This window comes from Pezoporus flaviventris, unplaced genomic scaffold, assembly GCF_033815535.1.
Source record: "Pezoporus flaviventris isolate CSIRO_AGI_PZ_B2104156 unplaced genomic scaffold, CSIRO_AGI_Pfla_v1 ptg000023l, whole genome shotgun sequence".
Taxonomy (NCBI): Eukaryota; Metazoa; Chordata; class Aves; order Psittaciformes; family Psittacidae; genus Pezoporus; species Pezoporus flaviventris.
Window position 1 is genome coordinate 6,740,367 of NW_026892571.1, and position 15,500 is coordinate 6,755,866.

General features: G+C 48.6%; 2 protein-coding genes across 3 annotated transcripts in view; both read left to right on the forward strand.

Moving 5' to 3' along the window:
* Positions 1 to 15,500, forward strand: part of NDUFA2 (NADH:ubiquinone oxidoreductase subunit A2) — a 346,452-nt gene that overhangs the window by 269,859 nt on the left and 61,093 nt on the right. The window lies entirely within an intron of this gene.
* The window catches only part of PSD2 (pleckstrin and Sec7 domain containing 2), a 71,123-nt gene that overhangs the window by 11,243 nt on the left and 44,380 nt on the right, over positions 1 to 15,500 (forward strand). The window contains exon 1 of one of the 2 annotated variants that reach the window (XM_061456499.1): positions 9,040 to 9,132. The exons of the other annotated variant lie outside the window; for it this stretch is intronic. The gene's annotated coding sequence lies outside the window, so the exon portion shown is untranslated. Of the gene's footprint in view, positions 1 to 9,039; positions 9,133 to 15,500 lie in introns of those variants that run through there. 2 annotated transcript variants of the gene reach the window in all.

The following is a 15,500-nucleotide window of genomic DNA, read 5'->3' on the forward strand; positions in this document are numbered from 1 at the left end:
TAATTTTCTGTTACCAAAAGCATTGCAGTGAATTTGGTGTAATTCTTTATCAGACCTCAGTCCGATAGATAAAGGTGAATTGATTCCCGAACTCAGAATTAATGGTTACTTAAATGACCTAATTGCATTTGTTACGAGCAGAATGTAACCCTCAATTGATAATACATATGCAAGGCACTTTGAAGTGGTCAATTTTCCAAAGTTGAGAACAATTACAAGTAAGAAATGGAGGAAAAACTGCGATAAAATAATGTGTATTATGAGTGAGGGTTGTTTAAGGAAACTTTGATAGATGCTATCTCCTCCACAGCACGCACACAGCTTTGCAGTCATCAAAGGTATTCTTAGATACAAATCTATCATTGCTAAGGAAGAGAAAGCAGAAATAATAACAGTAATAAAAAAAAAACAAATAGAAAAAGAAGGGATTTGGCAACAAAAGCTATGAATTAACTGTTACGTTCTGCAGAGACCTGGAGGGCTCATGTGAGAGAGCAGTCAATGAAAATGATGTTTACTAGCGTTAAGGACTGTAAGAGAGTGTGTGTGTATTTCTATGCGTATATTTCAGGAAGAAAATAAATGCTGTGTGTTGGTTTTAGATGAAGGTGGTAAATGAGTCTGCTCTGATACTGCGAAACAGTGTCCAGCCAAAGATACATAGCTCTGGAGAAAAGCAGTCTGATGGGTTCATATCTTACAGAGATGGTGGAAAGCTGCTTGCTCCGGTAGTAACCAGGCAGCATGTTAAATGGCAGCTGGTAAACTGAAATGTTTGTACATATCTGGGACTAGGATAAAACTGCATTGAACTGTTTCATGAGACGTGGCAGAGAAATCCTGTTAGGGTGTTGATACTTCATGTGTGTTTGTACCTGGGGTGCTGGGGAAAGGTGTATTTGCACCTCAAGTTAGTCAGACAAAATAGGGTGATGTTTGTTTAGGTGAGATGATGAATAGTAGAGAGGGGAGACTCATTGTCTTGGGATGTAACAAAAGATGGGAGAGATGCTGCAGACCCCTTGTAGCCAGAAGAACAGCAGGGTCCCTGTTGGACCTCCCAGAGTTTGCCAAGGGTACAGTTTTCATACACTAAAAGTTAGAAGAATTAGGACAAGTCGCAAGCTGACAGTGGTCAGATCTGCTTGGGGAGCTGATTTGTGTCAAGTGGGCTCTCTGGAGGAGAAATGCAAATTCATACCCTCAGGAACGAGCAGAGAGAAGATGGTGTTTTGGAGGACAGTGACTCAAGTGGAAGTTGACATGCAGGAAGATAGAGCGTGATCATCCAGCAGCATCAGTCTTGCTTTCTGCCAAAACCTGAAATGCCAGGAATGATGTCTCCCATATTCCAGGCTGGGGTTTCCCAGGCAGAAATGCCTGCACTGGGCAGAGGATCAAAAATCTCCAGAGCACGTCAAGATTTCTTTTGCATGGGGTGACCAGTGCTCACACAGGAGGTTCGTGCTGTGCACAGTGTTGTCTCAGGGCTCCCACAGGGCACTGGAGATCGTGGTGGCTGGTAGTCAAGTCTCAGTTGTGGCCCAGCACCCAGAACGTTATCAAGAAACTCAAAGAGTGAACCATGGTGTAGAAAAATAGGCTCCTATGGAGCCACGTTCCTCTTGAATGTATATCCAGGAGGAGGTTATAGGGGGAATTGGTCACAGTCTATGCAGTAAAACAACTCCTAGGAGAAAAATGCTTGCAGTTAGATGGGCTTTGTCACCTCAGAAGAGCCAACGGTTGAGGGTGACACCAGACAGTGTGTTTAGATGCAAGTCCTGGGACTGGGGTTAGAGTCATTTTCCCCATGAGCTAATGAACTGATGGGGAGTCTGTCTCAGGATGAGGTGCTTGGTGTAGCTCAGTGCTTGGCTGTCTTCCCCTTGTGCCTGTAACTCAGCCAACAGGCTGCTCTGGTGCAGAAATGCTTGGTGTGGGCTTTCTGACCATGTCTTGTCTCCAAGGACGCTTTGTTCCCCTTCTCATCCTCCTGCAGGAGCAGCTGCCAGTGTGGGCCATGGCCTCTGGATCTGGCAGTACCTGCCATAAGCAATACCACCTTCAGGCTGAGAGGCTTTTTTCTGTACGTAAATGGCAGCTTCTTTCCTGGAGCACACATTGCATCTGGGCTTTCCAAACCTTTCAGGCCAAAGAGTTTCCAGCTGGCTGTTAAAGCAGAGGCTCTGGCAATTCCGCCTTCATAGCATCTCTCTCCCACCACCTCCTGAACCATCATAGCACCATGGTCCCCCCATGGCTCTGCGACCTCACACCAATCACGAGCCACCCCAGAACAAGGCATTGTGGAGCAGTAACAATGTGAATGGAGAAGAGGGGCCAGCTTTGGGTCTCATGCTCAGTGTCTGAGGCTTCAGCTCCAGTCCAGCAAAGTGTTGCACTCTATGGGGCCTCTCCAAGTGCACACACTCATGCACTGATGTACACAGACACAAAGGTGTGCGCTTTCCTTCGGCCCTCTCCTGAGAGACTCTCCTGTTCCTTTCCCGTTTCCATCTCCCCAGACTTACAAACCTGCTGGCCACCCTCCTGCCTCAGGGCTCAAAGGAGCTCTTTGCATGCACCCTATTTCTCATTGTTCTTTTTAAAGCATCATTTCTGTCATCCAGCCACCGAGGGGGAGAGGAACAAATCTCAGCTCTCCCAGCCCTGAGGAGCCATCTCCCCACCAGCCCTCGTGCCCCTGATGTGAACCACCATTTTCATACCTTGCAGCCAGCTCAAACAGCTCCAGGGGACACTTTTCAGGACAGCCATTATCCAGAGCAAAGAGACAATTTAAGTGTCAAGAGAAATGCAGCCAAAGGCTTAGAATGATTGTCCCTTCTTCTACAAGGGACCTTACTCCCCTCAATGTGCCCCTTCCCTCACTACCTGCAAAGAGCATGAAGCAAAGTCCTTGTAGAGCTTTCTCCTAATTCTGGGTTCTATCAAAGTGACTTGTGCTTGAAGTTAGTGAGTCCCAGCTGGGAATTCCAAGGGATTTCCTAAGAAAAACATCCGTGGGAAGACACAGAAGCAAAATCATTCCTGGATGCATGAGAACACTTCTGATGTTTTCATAGGGAAAATGAGAAGGCTGAGCAGCACCCAGGAGTGTCCTTTTGCCACACTAAGTACTGTGAGCAGGGCATGGTTGGAAATCTACTTGTAACAGGGCTGCAGCATTTCAAACAGGCACTAAGCTGCATTTAAGGCACTTGTAAAATTGTAAGGTGAAGTCAATAAACCCTGTGGGGTTGTAGGATAAGTGGTTCTGGCTTCGCCACTCAGAATAAAGGAGGAGCAGAGCCAGGGTTGGAGCAGCCTTGCAGCTTAGGTTGTCAGTGCGTCGCATGGGAGTACCTGACCATGAACAGGACCACAAGCTCCCATCTTTTTCCAGGTGTCTCCCATCAGCCTAACTGGAGTGTTTCCATGGTCTGCATAGTGTAGCTGATGAACTTTCATGTCTGTTGTAGTGTTGCTTTTGGTGTCTGCAGTTCCCTGCTGAATCTTCATGCTTTCACCTGCTAGGGGCTTGAGGGGTTGGCTCCCCTGGTGTTGGTATGGAGGGAGGTTGGCCTTTCCTTTGGTTGCTTCCCCAGATCACTTCTGTCACAGGTGGCATTCACATGCACATCCAGGCAGTTAAAATGCTTGTCCAAACTTGCTGTAGTTTAAGAGCTTTCTTAAGTAAAACAAAGCAAAATGTTATCACGTACACAGGGCACCTAACACAGGTCTACCAGCAACACAGCAACAATCTCAGTACTACTGTCAGGAGTGTCTCATAAATGATAAGGACAGCACCACCACCCTGCTCCAGGGGTGAGAGGAGGTTTCTCCCTGAATCCAGCTGTTGATCCACTCATTCCCAGGAGCAGAATGATTGATAACCCAGTTATTTGGAACCCACTAGTGGAGGTATTCTTAGAAACGAGAACCTCATTTTCTCATGCTGCAAAATGTCATTTCCTAGGACTGGCTGTGCAGAAATTGGATTTTGTTACTTGCCTTCAGACCTGAACAGCACAATGGACTGATGAATATTGATCGTGCTTTTTATTTTTGTTGTTGTTGTTGTTAAAGCACCCTAACCTGATAGCTGGTTGATTACAAATACATTAGAATTGATCAGAGGGAGGAGCAGGGCGGACTTTTGTGATGGTGTAAGGTGAATCCTATCTCTCAGAGGACGGAATCCCAAGGGAGGTCAATCCAGTCCCACACCTGGATTTGTCCACCTTCTCACTGCCCTTATCCATGGCCATGAGATCCATTTCATGTGTCTCTTCAGCACAGTAACCTTCATTCACACTTGCATTTGTTGGATAACTCCTGAGTATAGCTGCAGGGTGGCTCATTACATGGTTCATTACCGATACTATCCCTGGCACACAACCCTGTGTGCTGTGCTGTGGGGTATCCCTTCTGGAAGACTATACGGCCGTGTTCTGCTGAGCTGCTCCAGGACATTATTTCATCTAATGGCTACACATTGTAATATTTTTCATTTGGGATGCTGGGGATTTGTCTGCTCAGTCAGCAGTGTGCATCCTCAGGAGCAAGCTTTCCAAGAGGCACAAGAGATCTAGGGAGTGCTTTTCTGCAGGGAATCAGGAATCCATTGGCTGTCTTGGAATACGTGTCTGGGACAGACACCAAACCCTTCTTCCTCAGCTGAAAGGTCTAGCCTGGGACTGCTTTTTCTGCATTACCCCGAGTAAGCCCTTGGTTCCCTGCAAGCTGTTAGAAGGGAGGATGGGATGGGATGCTATGGGATAGGATGTTATAGGATATGATGCGATGGGATGTGATGGGATGGGGCTGCAGCTGGTGGGAGTGCCCAGAGGCACAAAGCAAGCCAACCTGCAGTGCTGGGGTCTGCACCAAGGTGGGTCCTTGAAGCATTTCCAGTGCTGTACATCTGTGTCTGGAAGTGCATCAGTTGTTAACGACAGCATGAGTACATGGCAGGATTTCGACCCAAAACTTCAGCCTGAGCTTGAAGGGCAATGGTTTCCTGGAAGGATGCAGACCTGTTCCCACTGCTTTGCAGGTGCATGTGGGGTGACAAACCCCAGCACCCCTGGGAAAACTGTTGGCAGCTCCTGCACAGCCTGAGCCTCAAGTGGAGCCTCCCAGCCGGGCAGCAGGGCTGCTCCTGCCGTGTGCTCTCCGGGAGCTTCTCCAGCAAGGGCTTTATTCCATCCTTTCACTGGGTCCGTTCACCATCACTCCTTGCCTCCTCCCCTTCTCCCTGTCCCCTCCCACCCTGCCTGCTGGATCCCCGGCAGTCCCTTGACACCTTGGGGGAAGGCTGGGAGGTGTAACCATCGCCAGCGGGAGAGAGGGAGGGAAGGGAGAAGGAAGCCAGTAGCAGGGAGGTCCAGGAAGGCGGCGGAGGGGGAGGGACGGGGCCACTCCTCCATCGGTGGGACTGCAGATTATTTTGCATGGATTGTTGAAGAGAAAAGGGAGCTGCGTTGGTGAAGGGACCTAAAAATCCACAGAGCTCATTGCTGGGGTAAGTGCAGATGTGAGCTCCCCTGCGCTCGTTGTCATGCGGTGCCTTGATCCCCCCTCCCCATCCGATTTTGCTCAGTTATAGTGGGTTTGGTTCTTATCGGGATTATTCGATGCATCAGCTGTATGCTTCAGTTGCTAGAGATTGAATCTCCCGGATACGTGTGTGTGTGTGTGCGTGCATGGGGAAAGATGCCCGTTCTCTGAATGTACATTGACACATTTTTCCAGCTCCCAGTGGTGTCTAGTCGGAGATGTTACACTACAGCATGCTGCACACACACACTGACGGTGCTGCTGTTACTGCTTTTAAAATCTGCTCATCCACGCAGTGACAGCAAAACTGGTTTGGGCAGCTGAAAATTAAAGGGGGGGGGGGGGGGGGGTGGGGGTGTTCTTAAATCCCAATGCTCACTGGTAGGGGGCTCGTCTTCTTTATCCTGAGCCTGACATGTTCAGTATTATGTTTTATAACAAAGCTACATTTAAAGATCAATTCGGCAGTGGTTATTGCATCCAAATTACATGGTTGTCATGGAGATGGTACAGAGAAGCTGAAGTGATATGACTGCATCTGGACTGGAGTGGGGCTTCACCACCGACTGAGATCCTGCCTTGCCTCCTGTGTCTTTTTGTCTGTGCTAGGTTACAATTTCTTTTAATCTTCAAGGGAGCAGTACCATATTAGAGGATTTAGAGGTCGAGCTGCTGCGAAGGGTGTGCGTTGCCCCCGTTCAGCACTGTGTTATTACAGTAATTGTTATATTAGCATCTGTGTCTCCCTGAATTTCTTCTACAAGTCTGGGGAGGAGGAAGGCGTGAGAAGGACAGAGTTTCCTGAGCACAGCCAGGGCTGGGAGTACTTTCCAAAGGATACCTGCCATGCCCACACCTCCCTGCCGGCTCCAGCATCTTGGGGGACAAAAGGGAAAGGGTTCTCTGATTTTAGCCATGTTTTTCTTCCATTTTCCTGCCTTAACTTTGAGCATACAAGAAGCTGTTCACCTGCTCATCCCTGTATCAAGGGAATAGCATGGATTTTTTTGTTACCATATTTGTTTCCTTTGCAACTGGTCATATGAATGTGTTGGCAGTTGGGAAAGAAAATCCATAATTTATGAGAATAAAATTTTCCTGCTTAAGGCTAGCTAGAATACAAAGAGTATATCTGTGGGAAGGGCATGTTATATGTTACAGATGTGGATTTCTCTAGCGGCTGGGAGTAAATCACACTATTGTGCTCATCTTCATTATTTTGGGGTGTTAGGCTGGCTTTAGTCAATATTTAATCTGAGCTCATTGTGTGCTCACACAATAAATGTGCAATTTGGAGCCTAACTTTGCACCTATAAAATGCTTTGGGAAGTGTGTGTGGCATTGTCTCCATAAATGCAATTTCACCCTTTTTCTGTAAGACCAAGCCTATTGTGAGGATGTAAATACAGGAGAAGGCTCTGGTGGAAACAAGCCCATCAGAATGGCAGGGTTTCTCTAATTGTATCACTAAGCATAAGAGAGAATTAATTACTAGGATAAACAGAGCTTTGTAGCTGTTGGATCAGGGTAATATTTGCATAGAGTTCCAGGCCTGCACTACAGTAGCTGGTATTATGGCTTAAATTCCCCCCATGCCAGTAGATAATGTTTTTAGCCAGGAGTGTAGTGTATTATCATTAGGTATTTTTGTATTAAAAATATGCTAAATCCCCATGCTCTCATCAAATTGTCCATTGCAACTGCTCCAAAGGGTGGGATTCAGCTAGGATTTTCTTTAACGTGATTTTTCCAGTCCAAGTCCAAGCTAACAATGGATAAAGTCTGAAAGTGGGCGACCGAGCCCAGAGGGGAAGTCAGGGAGATGGCTGATTCACAAAATGGATGGTTCTCATTTTGACTCTTCTTTCCCCCTAAAAGTTAGGCACAAGTGTAGTTGAGGTGGGTGGTTTTCCCTGGAGATCTCCTTGAATCCATGAGGCTGGAAGCCAAATAGTTCTGAATTAGTACTGAGTTTCCTCCTGTCTCCGTGCAGTGTCATCCTCCAGTCCACCCTGGGACATGGCTGTATTATCCTCTGGGGAAACTGAGGCTTTGGTTGGTCAAGTGACTTTGCCAAAGTGACAGCAGCAGCACTGGGCAGAGGATACAGGAGCTCTGACAGCAAACCCCTTTCTTTGGCCACCAGGCCAGTTCAGCATCCAGACTGTTTGGTCTTGTTTGTAGGTGCAGTGGGAAGCAGTCCATGCCCATGGAGACTGGGTGGATGGAGTAAGGGTGCTCTTTGCTGAGGCCACTCATTAGAGCTGCATGGCAAGAGGGAGTTGAGCAGCTTTCCACCAGCTTCTGTGGTGTGCAAGATGAGGACATGCTGTCAGACCCCACCTACAGGGTAACTGAAACAAAGCCCCCTTTGGTGTCCTTGTTACATGACCCTTTACATGGCTGTTCACATGGAGGTGAATGTTTAATGCTCAGCAGGAGATACTTGTCTTATTTCTCTTTATGGTTGCATCCAGCTCTGAGTGTGAAGCCTTTACAGGTGTCTTGGCTTTCCGCTGTCCCCACTAGTGCTGCTTACATGCTGTAATACCCTGTATTGCTCTTCCTGACTTTAACCTATAGCCCCATTCCTCCTCTTCCCTTGTCCTTCCCTTTTTGTCCCTTTCCTCCATGAGTTTTTCCACTGATGAAGATCCCTCCAACCAGTGTTGCCACAAGTTTTAGCCCATGCTGTGATTTTTATGTGCTGTGCTCATCCACGTTAAAGGGACTGAAGTGAAGTCTCCTCTCAAGTCTGGAGTGCCTTCTCCACCTGTGGAGTTTCCCCATGCGGTGTTGGTGGTTCTGCCCGGAGCTGGAGTTGGTGCTGGCTGCTAGAAAGAAATGGAAAGGCCTGCTCAGCTCAGACATCTGTGTGTGGCCCTGCTGACTACCACAGGTTGATGGTGTTGCCAGAAGGATGCTCTCAGGCCTGAGAGAGAGCTGCTGCTACTGCCACCAAAGCACTGGCTATCGGCTGAGTGATTCCTGCTGAGGGAAAAGTCTGCTTGGACACTGGAGTCCCTGGAGTGGGTTATCTGCTGCTCCAAATGGCCACATCTCTTGAGGCTGCTGCTTGCTCTGCTACTTGACAACAGTCTTTGTTCTGGAGACATCTTGCAGGATTTGCTGAGGGTGAAAACATCCTCCTTGCCCTTTCCGCAGAGAGAGGCCTTTCTCAGGGATGTACTGGGACAGGATCCATGTGAGCCTCAGTGCATCCAGGCTCTCAGTGGTCAGATGTGTCCAAAGGAGTCGTACCATGAAGCTCACGGTGCTTCTCTGTGGCATTTATTGTGCAGGAATCATAGGTGAGAGGGACAGGCTCAGTTCTGGCTCCCTCCACTGTTACCCCTGGGAGGTGGCTGACAGGCTCACTGCTGGAGAGGCACTTGTCCCATCTGGACAGTAACCACCTCACCCTTCGTCCTCACTGCTGGCCCTTTGTCTTCCTGCAGGAGCTCCAGGAGACGGGTGGCTGAGATGCTCAGGGAAGTCCTTCTCTGCAGTCCATAACCTGGCTTTCCTGACCCTGGGCAGCACCTAGCTCTGCTCAGGTCCCAGGTAGGGACACTAGTGATTCCTTATGTAGAGCAAACACTGCTCCTGTCACTGGAGCAGCCCCAGTGCTCCCTCACTTGCACCAGGCAGGGCCAGAGAACATAAGGAGCTGCAGGCAGCCTGAACAGAGACAGTGCAGCTGAACCAAGCCTCTTCTTGTGCTTTCCATGCTTTTTCTGGGCTCTGGGCCTCAGCCTGGCTCTGGGCGCATGATTTGTCACCTGCTTCTTCACCACTACTGCTTACATGTCCTCCACTCCTTCCTCTTCCTCCTTCTCATCTCCCCACACCCTCGCCTCATGGTTTTTGAGCTCTGTGGCATGTGAACCATTCTTGAAGAGCCTTGCTTCATCTCCTCCTAGGTCCTAGTCTTATCTGAGGCATCCTGAGGAGCTCTCAATAAGGGTAATGTTGATGGGATGCCCTGTTGTTGCTCTTTGCCTTGAGGGCTCAAGAAAGGGGCAATGTTTCCTTTCAAGCATGATGGGCAAGGGATTCATCCCAGGATTTTCTGCCTTCCTATACAGCATGGGACATAGCTTGGTTCCTAGGATCATCTCCCAAGGCCCTACAATGGCAGAGCTGTAGTCCACTGGTTTTGTATCTCCTGCTGGAGCTTTAAGCACATTGTGAGGGTGGCAGGGAGCATGTTGGGGACAGGACCACTCCGTGATCTTCTGCATGAAGTGTTTTCTCAACTGAGAGGAGGCTTACAGCTGGATTTGGTGCCTTGTGCAGTCATTTCCCATCCTGCATCCCCCTTCCAGGCAGTGCAGCTGAGCTCCTCATCTCTCTGTGGCCTTTCTGCGGCTCTGTGATGGGCAACTGAATGCTCCCTGAACAGACAAAATCTGAAGGTCTGCGTTAAGGGAGCAAATCTTAGTGCTGCTCCCTTTTTGGAGGCTGAAACATGTTCCTCTGAGCTCTCCTGGTCTGCATCAAGCAGGAAAACTTACATGAGACTCAGGTGACTGATACACTTACGGTTCACCAACCATAGTGAAACCCCCAGAGCAAATGATGTGAGCTCAGCTGCCTCTCTCAGTTCTCCTCCTCTCTGTGTCGCTTGTCTCTCTGTTATTTTCTTGATATGAAAAAAAACCCACCAAATTTGGCCCAAATATTTTTTTCTTTTAAATGCTTAAAAACTGGGAAGTTTGTAGGGAAGTGCTGTAATAACAAACTAAATGGAAGGGATTCTACTTTGGTTTCCAGTTTTGGTTATCTGTATTTGCTTAGATGCTCCAAAGCCAAAGCATAATGCTCTGTTCTTGTGACCTTTTTTCTTCTTAACACTTTGGGGATTCTTATTTGAATCCAGCTCTTCCGTGGCCTCAGCACAAGAGCACACAAATGTAGGTGCGATTCAGCTGAGCTAAAATTGCAATTTTCGGGCAATGAACAATTTTTCCAAAAAATTACCCATGGTTCTGGGAAAAAGCCTCATGGAAATGGAGAGGGAGCTCCCTGTGGTGCCTTCCCCACCTCCCTGCAGCTGGATGGGTAGAGGCCAGCTCAGAGGAACATCCATGTGCTGCTCCATGCAAAGCAGGACCGACAGTAGCATCCTCCACAGCAAGCCCTGTGCAGAGGCCTCTGTCCACTATATGCAGGGCCACTTGATGTTTGTCACATACAGGAGACTGCACCCTCTCCAGTTGACCTCAGCCTTCCCCTATTGCATGTCCTGAAGCAGCAACTTCTTCCCACTGTGCTTCCCAGCAGATGAATGCTGCAGAGCTGGATGAGATGCACGAGGCTCCCAAGGCAGAGCTCCCCTGAGGTGGGGCTCTGCTCCTGCCAAGCTCTGCATGTTTGGTCCTCAAAAGGGCACTGGGTACCCAGGCAGTGGAAGTGGATGGAGACAGACTGAGACCCTGGTATTTCAGACACGCTCTAGGAACAAAAGCAACCGAGCTATGGACACAGCCTGCCCAAGCAGCACACGGGCATGATGGGGAGCAGAGGTGGTTTCTGGCCAGAAGGGGATACACAATGCAGGGGGATTCTGCTAAATTAAAACCACATATTTGTCTTTGCTGGTACCATGGAAGCGAGGGGAGCAGGCGAAAGGAAAGTGAGGAAGCTTTATTTAATTAGATTATGAGGCCCCAAAGGCTTCAGACTCATAAAAAATGAAATTATTTTTGTAATTGAAGATGGAGTTTTTGCCAAGTGCTGTTTTAATGAGTATTTAGGTTTCATCTCATAAGTTAGCAACACCAGGCAAGGCCAGCTATTTGAGCCACCCCTCACCAGAGCCCTGAGCTTGCTGCAGCAGGAGCTGGGTGCCTGCAGCTGGGAATGGAAAGGGCATCCTGTGTCCTTTCAAGGGTCTTCATCTAGGCCCCTTGGTATTCTCTTACCACTAAAACTCACTTTCTTCCCCAGGTCCCAGGAGGCAGCTTTCTCTATTGCTTAGGTGTGGAAACTGAGGCAGCAGATAACCACAGGGTTTGTTTTCCTCCCAGAAGCAGAGAGAATTAATTTGCTGCAGCAGCTGATGCAGTTCCCTTTGATAGCTCTTTCCTAGGTGTGATGGGTGCATGGCACTGTTGGACAGTGGCATCACTGTGGCCTTTGCTGGATGGATGTGCAGAGGGGCAGCCTGGCCAGATCTGCCTGGCTGTCTTCATCCCAGACAACCACCCAGAGCCTGTCACACACATGGCAGTAGAAGTAGAGTGTTCCTGGCCCCCATCTGGCCTGATTCCCTGAACCAAGATGGGATGTTGGGCTGAGAAACACTCAGCCACCCCCTTGCCTTGACTTTGGAGAGCTGTGTGAACTGGTCTCTGCTCCTTCTGACCCTTCCCTCTCCCAGTCCTGCTGTCCCTACTTGTCATTAAACCAGCAGGCTTATCCCAGTCAAGAAGCCTATCAGGAGCTGGGGCACATGGATGCTCTCACCTGGGATGTCTTGATCCCAGCAATGCAGAATAGGAGAGCTGGCAACTGTCTTACAGAACAGAAAAGCATCCTGCCTGTCTGTTAGGCCAGCCCTTGATTTTAGGCTCCCTCTAATTAGTTGTTTTGAAAGGACTAAGGCAGGTGATGAGCATTTGCAGCTCACCCTGTGTTGCAGGCAGTATTTCTGAGGTGCTCAGAAGCGCCTGTCTGCAAGGAGACAAAAGCCTCTGCTCATCATTTATTAACTCTTTATAAACTAAATACATTTATGCTTTATAATAAAGCATGACCTTCTTACTGGCAACCTCTCCCTACCCTTCCTTGGGTGGTCCTTGCTGTGGGCTGTTCCTCACAGGCAGCTGCCAGCCCCCAGTACAGCATCCATAACCACTGCAGCCATGGAGTCTGTCTTGTACCACTTCTGTTTGGGACGGTGCCTGCTCCTGCAGCTGCTTCCCAGTGTCCACACCATGTACTGTGCAAGGGTGTTTGATGCGAGGACCTGCCTCTGGCATGGAACCTGGCAGTGTGAGGCATGGGACACTAGGATGGTCATTATCCCTCACCCCCAAATCATAGCACTGTCTTAAAAGAGCAAGAGATTTTTATCCCAAGCTTTTGGAGCTGCCTGCTTTTGCCAGTTGGAGCTCTGGTATTCTCCATGATTCCTCTGCAGTTCTTTCATTTTTGCATCGAAGAAGGGGGAAGAGTTGAGTGCCTGGTGGGAGTGTTGGAGCAGAGCTGCCTGGGGACCAGCAGCAGAGTAGCAGCTCCAGGTGAAACACAGACTTGGATGTGCAGCATCACAGCACAATCACAGCGTGATAGCAACACCTAAAATGCAGATGTGTTACTATTACCAGGAGAGAAGTGGCCACAAATTACAGCACCTCCTGGTAGATGTAGGGAATGATCCTGTAGCAGACACTTGTACTTTAACATTGATGCTTTCTGCAAGCACAAGCAGAATGATAGGGAACCCATTGCTCTCCAGGTAACAGCAGACTGTAAGGAGTGCACCTTGGTGGCCCTGTACCTTTAATTTTGCATGCTATAAAAGTCACATTCCCAGTGTCAGCCATAGGATGCACAGCTTGCACCATTGTCTCAGGCTGCATGCTCTCGCAGCAAGCCCAGGTGCCACTCCTCCTGTGCCACTGTGTCATTGGGTCACCCGATGAACCACGCTGAACGGCGTTCATCTCCTGAACCTTTATTTCATCTTTACAACACACTTATTTCTGGCAGACCCCTCTGGCCTCTCTGCATCAGTGAAGACTCAGTCCAGGATGTAATACATCAGTTCCTAAAGTTGCTGTCCAATGCCTAAATGTAATGAATCTAAGGAGCAGGAGAAAAGCTCTGAGAGCTCTGTGCTTTAAAGAAAGCCTGCTAAGGGGCAGAATGACATACTGCAGTCTGGGATAGCAACTCCTCTGTAGCCTTGTCACAAGATCTGGTGCAAGGCATTTCTTGTGTAGGGAGACTGGGAGAGCTTCAGGGTCCCAGAGCAGGTGTAGTTTAAAGCAGTGCACTGCCCTGACGCAGTTATGTCAACCTGATGGTGCTTTTTGCTCTTATAATTCCCTTGAGGAGAAGAAATGGCCCTGTCTCTATAAAGAACCTTAACATCAGTGTAGGAGCATGCCTGTTAGAGTTATATTCCTTTATCAGGAAAATCACTCCTATTGGCGTGGTTATCCAGCACGTCCATTAAGGGCAGACCAAGCCTCTGCACAGGAGCTGCAAAATGGCTCCATCAGGTTTGCAGTACCTTCTGGGCAACTTGCTCGGGTTTCAGAACAAGTCAGCCTCAACAGTTGATGCTGCTCAAAGAGATCCATGCTTAGAGAAGGGAGTTTTGGTTGTGTCAGAAAGTGATGTTCTGGGGGGTGTTGCTCACAGGGTCCTCATGACAGCAGCCCTTCCAGAATGGAGAAACCTACTCAGAAAACCTCACCGGTTCTTTGTGAAGCATCTGTTTGCTCAAACTGAGCGCACAGCAATGCAAGCTGGAGCCCCTTTCATCTGCCTGGGGGAAGAAAGAAGACTTGCAGGTCTCAGGAAGGGCGGTTCTGTACTCATTAGCTGTGTGATGAAAGCAGAAGCCTGTCTGTGGACAGCTGTGTACAGAGGAAGCTTTTGCAGCTTGAATGTGGCCAGCAGTGCTGGGCAGGAGGCCTGTTGTCTAAGAGTAGGTGTCTGCATCATAAACCTCAGCAGTGCCAGGCTGTGGAGGTCTTGCCACTTCACGGTGAACATTGAACCGGAAAAACAGAGTGTGTTTTTCTGATTGTAACTCAGACTCCTAATACATCTCAGATGCAGTCTTTCTGCTGACTCCTAAGAGAGCCTGGGGGCTGAGCTCAGCTGGAGGTGTCTGCATTTGAGGGAGATGAATCCTAGTCAAAGTGCTTTCCCATGTGTTAAAGCAAGTTCTGGTATAGTCAAGTTCCTGTTGCCATGTTAAAGATGGTGATAATGTACCGTATCCTAATGGAGCAGTGAAATCCTGCTTTACTTGCAGTGACTCCATCCCAGTCTGTAAGTTCTGTAAAGAAATATGCAATTACCTTTTTGGTCATTTGTTGACTCTCTGCACCCTGCAGGCTGCAGTCTGGGAGCCTGAGCTCCCATTGCTGCAGAGGTGTGATGGACCAAGCAAAGACATAGGTGATTTTCCTAGACCACTGTCTTATCTCTTTCTCTGTAGAGGCTTGCTCTCTTCAGTTTGCTTCCCAGATGTCTTGATTTGGTCTTGATGATGTGTAAAATCCCTTCATATTAGGTTGTATTTTCTCAGGCTGCTCCTGAGGTCCTCTGGGCAAACAGCTTTATGCCCAAGCAGAGCTGCTGATTTCAGTGGAAATGCCATGTTTCATGCCCTGACACTCTGCAATGTTGGGCAGTGAAGTTTTGGCCCTATTCCCTGTCAGCAAATCCTGGACAAGCCTGTGTTCTCAGGCCAAATGAAGTGCATCTCAGTTTGATTCGTGTGAGGGAAGCTGATCTGCCTTTCCTTCACAGGGATGCAACTAGAAAATCCCCACTTGTGGGAGAGATACCCAACTGTTTCCCTCACCTTTGGGCTTGGTTGTCTCACCTTACATCCAAAGTGGGCACTAGTTGATCCCATCTTAGGTTTTGCTTGCTGGAGGGCTTAGTCCTATCTGGACAATGTCCTGGCCTTCTCCAGCAGTGTTTTCTAGACTCAATGATTTCCAGGCCTGAACATCTTCAGCAATCAAGGTATGTGTTACGTGGTCATGGATGCCTTGGCATCAATGCTCTTGGTTTGGAGGCCAGCTGGAAATACAAGTTGGCCAGGTTGACAAGGGGTCACTCAGTAGCATTCGAGTCTTGAACCAGTTGTTGTTCTACATGGGGATCCCAAGGACATGAGGACCAAAGTGGTGTGCTGCTGTGGCCTGGAGAGTGAAAGATGAAAACACACCTGATGG